Raw genomic sequence first — 9,270 nt, 5'->3', positions numbered from 1 at the left:
TGAAAGAGAGAGAGAGAGAGAGTTGATGGAAGAGATTTACTGTAGTTGAGGTGGAGAGGTGGTACACTCTTTATTTTGACAAGTGCTATGAGGTGGTACCATTAAAAATGAGACTGAATACAAGGCCTGGAGCTTTGCTCAGCATCCTAAAGTACCATTCAAGGAATCACAAGAAAAACAGTTTTAGAACAAGGCTTGTGCAGCCATGCTTTTCCATGGCAACACATGACATAACCCAGTGTTTTCATTTGCTTTCTATTGCTGCAATTAGACACCATGGCCAAAAGCAACTTGGAAGAGCAAAAGGTTCCTCTTATCTTAAAACTCTCAGGAAAGTCAGGGCAGGAAATCAAGGCAGGAACCTGGAGGCAGGAACAGTAGAGAAACACTTACTGGCTTGCTTTCCATGGTTTGCTCAGCTTGCTATTTTGTTTGTTTGTTTGTTTGTTTGTGTTTTAATACATAGCCTCACTATGTAGCTCTGGCTAGCCAGGAATTTGTTATGTAGACCAGGCTGGAGTTGAACTCTCAGAGATCCACCTGCCTCTGCCTTCCAAGTACTACGGTTAAAAGAGTGCACCACCAACCTAGCAGTGTATCTTATTTTGTAAGATGTGTGTATGTGTGTGTGTGTGTGTGTGTGTGTGTGTGTGTGTGTGTGTGTGTGTGTGTCACATGCATGTAGGTACTTACTGGTAGAAACCAGAAGGCAGAAGGGAGTATCTAATCTCTTGGGTCTTGTGCTACAGGCAGTTGTGAGCCATTACGTGTGTGTTGAGAACAGAACTCTTAACAACTGAACCATCTTTCCAGCCTAGCACATCTCAGATTCATAGTTTATCTCAATTCAGACTGCCCAAATTTCAATTGCTCAGTAGTTACACTCAGCTAGTGGCTACCACACTGGACAGCAAAGCTGGAATACTTAATTTGAACATCTTTCTATATTTCATAGTGTTCAGTACCGTTTTCACTTCTTTAAATGACATTATCAATATCCAAAATAGTATCTGTTTGGTCTGGCCATCTACAGAGAACTGAGGTGCCAGACAGTACTGTAAGGGTTTCAACAGGTATTTTAATCCCTACAACTGTTTATGACATGTGACTTGCCTACCCCCACCCCCCACCCCCACAAGGTTTCTCTGTGTAACCCTGGCTGTCCTGGAACTAGTTCTGTATACCAGGAGTCAGAGATCCACCCGCCTCTGTCTCCTTGGTGCTGGGGATTAAAGGTCTGCCCACAGCTGCCTGGCTGTGACTTGTCTTTTATTTAACCTAAAAATGTCCCTTTTCAAGTTGGTGGTTTGAGCTCCTCAAGTTCTATGTAACAACCTCATTCATGATCACCTTCCGGCGTTTATACTGTCCTGCCGAGAGTCTCAGTGCCTCTCCAGCAACCAGAGAAATCCTCTGTGGACTCATTTCTTCCTAGAGGGCTCTCCAACCAATGGAGGGAACCATCTCGGACTTCTGCCTCCATCCCATCCGTTCACTCACAGAGCGTTTCTGAACACCCACTACACACGCAGGCACTCTGTGTATCGAGCATTACACAGCTAGACACAGGACAAAACGAGTAAGGTTCCTACCTCCAAATGTAAAGTGGGCGATCAGACAAAACTCAAGGAATGCAAGTTGGGGGGTGGAGAGGAGAGCTGCTACTTTCTTGTTGGATAGCTTTGCAGTCCTGCCCCCAGTCCCTGATCTCTCAGATACAGGGGATTCAACACACAGTTCCTGTATTAAACAGACAGTTCCTGCCGCCCCGCTCTGAAAAAGTTCCCACTCCACACACCAATCTATCTCTGAAAGGCCAGAGAAGAAATGAAATAGGGCAGAAAAGTGGTCCAGCCTGGGCTTACGGTGGTGAGCACGCAGCCTATTCGGGGACAAATGAGGTCATTTCCAACATTTCTCTGTGAAAAGCCGGTGCGGTTGTGGGGTTTTTGTTGGTTTGCTTTTTGATTATGTTTAAGCCAATTTTCTAGTTTCAAAGGGAAGAGATTTCACCAGCTTCTTTTATTTGCCCAACTTCCGATCTTAAAATTTTCCAAAATGACAGGTGGAAAACCGGGGGTTGTGGTGGTGGTTGGGTTGTTGCCAAGTAGAGTTGAGGAAGAAACAGGTAAAACGAAGGGAACAAGTATACTTAGGAAGCTTGTCCGGTCTCCCTGCTCCCGCGTCTAAGTAATCTTGCACAGGACGAAAGGCCCGCCGCGACTTCCTGGGGGAAGGGGTCGCAGTTCAGATACCTTCCTTAACAGTTGTGAATTCGGAACGTTGGAGCCCACACAGCCGCCATGCAGACGGCTCCATAGATACGGGACGCGTGGGACACAGCGTCTCTTGATATCCCAGGGCAACGACGACGGCAACCCCAAAGAGCCAAAGTTCAGAGAAAGCAAATGAGTCCTTTTTTTCCTTTTGTTTTCTTTCCTTTTCACTCCATTTTTCCTTTTCCTTTATTTTCTCCTTTCTCTTCTCTCCTCTTTCCTTTAATTTTTCTCCTTTTTTTTTTTTTTTTTTTTTCTGTTTTTTTTTTGGTGCTGAACATTAATTAAGGCCTTGAGCATCAGGAAGTTAGACGCCCCGCCCCCTCCCGGGCCCCCTCCCCCCCAGCCAGTGCTGGCCAAGTTTAATCTCCCTGCTGTTCCGTCTTGACTCCAAGACTTTTCCTGCTGCTGTAGCAACTGTGGTCTTCTGCCAATCCGGACAAGATAAACACAGCTCCCCCAATTTTCAGGATGTCCTGGCCGTCATTACTTTAGTTGACAACTATATTCATAGACTATTGTTGGGTTCAATACGTGATTGGGAGTCGTTCCTGATCTCTTGGGGTAGACACTGATCTAGCCTCAGGGCCCATTCTCAGTGATCACACCAGTCCAGTTGAAAACAGTCCCTGGTTATTTCTTAATGCACAGGATTTACACATGAGTTCCTTCTGCCGGTGAAAGGTATCTTTGGCATTTTCTTCCAGGTGTCTTCTGGTCCAAGACCAGGGCAAATTAACTCATTTGAAGAGAGACAAAAGTTAATCTATGAGGAAATTCTTACATATAATGGGGATTTCTTCGGAAGCTCAGTTGTCTGTGCTTTGATGTGCACGCTGTGAGGAAGGTCTCACTGGGTAGACAAAGCTGAGAATTTCAAAGTTCAGTCTTTGGTAATTAAAGAGTTTTACTGCCTGAGCAGAGAACCCATTTCTTCTCAGGATGTAGGGGGGTGTTGTACGGTTATTGAGGGAGAGTTTAGACACATGGGGGCAAACCCAGAAAATAAACTAGCAGTTTGGAGGATTGGGGTTCACTTATGTAAGGAGAAAGATGGACTAAAGTGACAAAGTGACCTGAGTTAGCTTGGGAGATCACATGACCAGAGGAGGGCAGGCCAGGACTGCTGGAAGGGCAGGCCAGGAGGTCAGTTAAGTCATGCCAGCCTGATTAAGGCTGGAATTCTACTGGGATTAAGGAATGTGGAACTAGGTCCGGGTTTCACTGGTTTTAATGGGATTCTCAGAATTGGAAACCTGTACTTTGGACATGATGGTGTTTATACTGTTTGGAGTTCCTATAATGATTTCTTTTTTGTTTTCTTCAAGTTCTTTTTTAATCAGCCAGAATCTGCTGGACCTTCTGGACAAAAATAAGGGGGGAGGCCTTTCATACTTATGCCAAAAAGAGATTGAGAGCACTGACACTTGAAGGAAGATTTGGTAGGGGCCTAAGGGATTCCAATAATTAAAAACTGATGATAAAGAAGACAGACTTTTTCTGAGCCACGTGTCAGAACTTCTTCCTAGACCTCTTCTGTTTGTATCTTGGTGAATTCTGGGCTGAGACAATGGAAGGACACAGTTTCTTTTGTCATCAAGCCCTGTGGCCTGTGTTTCTTTGGAATTTTAACTCCTCCTGGAAGCTCTGAGGAGTGGTCTCAATTGATGTGAACCTCCCAAGGATAGGCTCGTGCCTGGACTTAGCCCAGGAACATGAAAATGCTGGGAAGGTATGGCTCAGTGCTGGAGGTGAACCAAGGGAATCAGCATTAGAAGCTGGGCTTGCCTTGAAGTCCCCTTCTCAGTAGCTTTGATTCTATAGAAGACAGAAGGTATTGTGTAGATGAATTTTAACTAAGAACATGGCTATTCTGGCAAGAGATCACATCCAAAGACCTTCTAGGTCTGTGTGATCAGGCTAGAATACAGACATGCCTTTAATCCTGAGTCAGAGAGGCAAGCAGATCTATCTCTGAGTTCAAGGCCAGCCTGGAACAGAGAAGCTTCAGGTAAAGAAAAGCTTAGGGAGCCTAGCATGGTGGTGCATTGCCTTTAATCCCAGAACTGGGGAGGCAGATCTCTGTGAGTTTAAGGCCAGCCTGTTCTACTAGAGAGTTCCAGGACAGCCAAGGCTATTACTCAGAGAAACCCTGTCTCAAAGAAAGAAAGAAAGAAAGAAAGAAAGAAAGAAAGAAAGAAAGAAAGAAAGAAAGAAAGAAAGAAAAAGAGAAAGCTTAGGGGGCCCGGAGAGATGGCTCAGAGGTTAAGAGCACTGATTGCTTTTCCAGAGGCCCTGAGTTCAATTTCCAGCAACCACAAGGTCACTCACAGCTATCTATAATGTGATCTGATGCCCTCTTCTGGCCTGCAGGCATATATGCAGGCAGAGCACTATATACAAAATAATAAGTAAGTAAATCTTTAAGAAAAGAAAGAATGAAAGAGAAGCTTCTGTCCAGGCATTGTGGTACATGTCTTTAGTCCCAGCACCCAGGAGACAGAGGCATGCAGATCTGAGTTCTAGTCAGTTCTGTTCAGGCAGTTTGGTTGAGTCAGTGAGTTGAGAGGCAGTGTAATGGAGTTGAGTTTGTGGCAGTTCAGTTTGTGGAATTCAGAGACAGTTTTACTGGGACAGTTTATAGAGACAGGTTGAAGAGAGAACAAGCTAGACACACGTAAAGACAGAAAGATCCAGGAGATTGGAACATATTGCCAAAGTTAGTTATGAGGCCAGCAGAGCAATTCAGTGAGAAACCGAGAGAAACGAATTTGAACCAAGTCAGCTTGGAGAGGAGTTTTGAGCCAGACAGCTGAGTTGAACCAGCAGCCCAAGTTCAGAAAGAACTACGGAGGGTGAGCTTATTTAGCAGTAAGTCTCAGAGGCTGAAAACATTCTAGGCCTAGGCTAGATTGTAAAGAGGCTAGAAGCTTCCAGATCTAGGCCCAGGTTAACAGACAGAGGCAGTAAGCCTCAGAGATGACAATTAAATCGGAAAATAAAAGTTACTTTAAGAGTATTGGATCTGAGTGAAAATTACTTCCCCAGGCCCACAAACACAGGCAATGCTTGTTTCAAGTCTTTAAATAAAAGTAATGATGATTCAGGAAACTGATAAAGACCCAACTATTGGAAAAAAGAAGGGTAGATGAGAAACCTGAAGCCTGGGGCTGGGGGACAAACCATAGTTAACAATTTGGGCTTCAGCTGGGCGTGGTGGTGCATGCCTTTAATCCCAGCACTCAGAAGGAAGAGGCAGGCAGATCACTGTGAGTTCGAGGCCAGCCTGGTCTACAAAGCAAATCCAGAATAGCTAAGGCTACACAGAGAAACCTTGTCTAAAAAAAAAAAAAAAAACAATGTGGGCTTCACTACCTACAAACTATCCATGGTATGATTCCTTGTCATGTGTCTTCTCACCATCTTTCCTTGGAATAGAAAAGATGCTGGACTGGACAATCAGATCAGCCTGGGATTAGCCTTTGCTATTGTCTGTCTCTGAACCTCAGTTCCCTTATCTATTTGTTGTGGATACTTTTTTTCCTCTCTTTTGTTTATTGATATAGGTTCTCATTTTGTAGACCAGGCTGACCTCATATTTGAAATCCTCCTGCCTCAGCCTCCAGGGTTATAGACATTTAACATAAAAATTTTCATTGACTAATTTCCAAATCGCAGTATGAAGATTGATCAAGCACATAAAAGGCCATGAAAAAGCACTCTCTCCCTCTGGTCTCTATAAATAAACCACTCAGTTTTCTATGCACCAGTCTCAGCCTCTCTGCAATGCCCTCAGAAGGGAGTCATCCCCATGCCTTCTCTAGGATCAAAGCTGTTTTGCTGTGCTGAGGTAGATAAAGCCAAACACAGGGTACCAAACATAGTACCAGGGAGGCTCTAACCAGTTGGCAAGTCCACCCAGCACGTACAGATGAAAAGCCTGCCCTCCAAAACTGAAGGAGCTGGAGGCTAATGTCCTTGTTATATTCCCTATTGGTGTGACAAAACGCCTAATAAAATCAGTTTAAAAAAAGGAGAAGAAGAAGAAGAAGAAGAAGAAGAAGAAGAAGAAGAAGAAGAAGAAGAAGAAGAAGAAGAAGAAGGATTTGTTTGGGCTCAAGACTTGAAAGGGTCTAGTCCATCATGGTGGGAAGGCATGGCAGAGGTCATGACAGTGGGAGCGTGAACTGGGACTCCTCACATCTCGACAGATCAGGAAGCAAAGAAAGAGCCATGCTAATACTCTTCTGGCTTCCTTCTTTTTCCTCTTTTATTCAGGCTTGGCCTCCAGGTCACGGGGATGGTGCCACCCACAATCAGAGTAAGTCTCTCCTGCTCAGTTAATCTCTCTGTAAACATTCTCATAGATGTGCAAGGCACGTCTCCTGCAGGAATCAGTCAAGCTGACAATGAAGATTAACCATTACAGCTGTCATATGACAAGAGAATCCAAAGGAAAGGCTTTCAAATTGCTTAGGATCAACTTGTGAGTTTCTAACTTTCCTATGCAAACCTCACCCCCTCCTAGACAACTTTCTCCTTCCACCTGCCCTCTAAACGACCATGGAGTAGAAAGCCATGTAGGCCAAGATTAAGGAAACAGAGGAGGTGGAAAACCACATTTCATCTTGGAAAATTCAAGCTCAAGTCCTAATTTCACGTTTCTGTTTTTTGGTTTGGTTGGCTGGTTGGTTTTGTTTGGTTTGGTTTGGTTTTCCCTAGGGCTTCTTTGTGTAGCCCTGACTGTCCTGGAACTTGCTCTACAGACCAGGCTGACCCAAATCTCAGAGATCTGCTTGCCTCTGCCTCCCAAATGCTGGGATTAAAGGTGTGCACCACCACCGCCTGGCTGGTTCCATCTTTGAGTAGCTGAACAAAGGCAGACAAATTGTAAAGCCTCTCTTTATTCATCTGTAAAACTGGGCAAATGAGAGTTGTGCTTAAAACATTTAGCAGTTGCTAAGGTATGGGCACTGGAGTTCTCAGACTAGACAACAAGTGCCCTGGAGCCAGAGCAATGCCCCAGATCCCATGTTGTGTCAGGTCTTGACTCTTTAGTTCCTTGGTCATGAGGTAGAGTCTGGACAAGTAGGAAGAAGACTGGAGAATCAACCTTGGCAGGAGTTGGGGGTGGAGGGAGTCCATTCAATGGCCAGTAAAGTTATGCTGTACTAGTTTCAACTCAGTGTTGAAGCCAAGTTTTTGCTTACCAGCAACTGTACACCCAGGTTGTTGTTGTTGTTTTCCTTCATCATGAACTCCTTCAAGCCTGACGTCTCCACTTATTGACCCTCCTTACTGGGAGAGGGCTTGTCTCATGTAACTGCTCTTCCTTTTTTGCCCATGTGCTTCTCTCCTGACTCTGCAGTTCCATGACCACTTGAGGCACCAGCACCACGGACAGCTCCACTAGTCCTGGCCAATTTCCTTCAGCTTTCTAGCTTTGCTTCCCTAAACTCAAGCCCCTAAAATGACCTGGGCAAGGGTAGCCCTGAGAGGACAGTAGAGTGGAGTGCTTGGGGGAAAGCCTGAGGTCATTAAACTAAATCTAAATTTCACATCCCCATGTATATGCTATAAGAGCACGTTCCTTTACTTTTAAGACTCAGTCTCCTCATCTGTCATGATGGCTAGCGTCATTGTCAGTGTGTCAGGATATAACGTCACTTAGAAGACAAGGCATACCTGTGAGCGGACATCTAGATGAAGTTGAGATGAGAAGATCTGCCCACTGTGTGTGGCAACATTCCTTAGACAGACAGACATTGCTATCTACTTCAAACGTCTCCCATTTTGACTTACCCACCATGCTGGACTGTACCCTTGATTCAGAATAAAGCCTTTTCTCATTAAACTACTTTTGTTGGGGTATTTTACCACAGCAAAAGACAAAGAAACCAAGACATCTACCAACAGAGATAACTGAACGCTGTTTCAAAGCTTGTAAAAACAAAACAAAACAAAAATGAGATACACGACTTCTAGAAAGAATGGCTGGAGATATGGCTCAGAGGGTAAGAGCACTGTCTGCTTTTTCAGAGGACTCTGGTTCAATCCCCAGAACCCACCTGATGGTTTACAACTATCTGTAACTTCAGTCCCAGGAGATCTGACACTGTCTTCTGAGTACTAAGCATGCATATGATACACAGACACACATGTAAGGCACGCATCCATATACATTCATGCACGAAACTTTAAAAGAAAATAAGATTTAACATCAACAAACACAACAAAGAGAGAACTGCTTCTGATCAAGACCCTTGAAAGAAAAATATTCTAACATGACAGATGACTTCTTCTTCCTCTTCTTCTTCTTTTTCTTTCTTTCTTTCTTTATTTATTTTGGTTTTTTGAGACAGGGTTTCTCTGTGTAGCCTTGGCTATCCTCAACTCACTTTGTAGACCAGGCTGGCCTCGAACTCACAGCGATCCACCTGCCTCTGCCTCCCGAATGCTGGGATTAAAGGCATGCGCCACCACGCCTGGCTTCTTTATTTATTTATTTATTTTTTCAAGACAGTGTGTAGCCTTGGCTGTTCTGGGCTCACTTTGTAGACCAGGCTGACCTCTAACTCACAGAGATCCACCTGCCTCTACTTCCCTGAGTGCTGGGATTACAGGCGTGCACCACCGTGCCCGGCTGACAGATAGCTTCTTTTTTAATATGAAAGATCTCTTAGACCAAGATGGTACAAGAGTTCACTTGTGAGTGGTTCACAAGATTCTCTCTTCATTAGATTTTTTTTCATTATGCCAGTTTGCATTATTGGTGCAATTAACCTTGATCTCTTTGCTAAAGTGGTGTCTGCCAGAATTTTCCAGTATAGAGTTGCAATTTCCTCTATTCCTTATTAGATTTTAGTCCTGCCCACTGCTTGTATTTCTAGAATTAAGAGATTAAAACTACCCGGGTAAGATTCTTCAGTGGGTGAAACGCTTGCTGTGCAAGCCTGACAATATGAGTTTGATAACCAGAACCACATTTTAATGG

Source organism: Acomys russatus, chromosome 12 (genome assembly GCF_903995435.1).
Source record: "Acomys russatus chromosome 12, mAcoRus1.1, whole genome shotgun sequence".
NCBI lineage: Eukaryota > Metazoa > Chordata > Mammalia > Rodentia > Muridae > Acomys > Acomys russatus.
Note: the sequence above shows the minus strand (reverse complement) of the source record.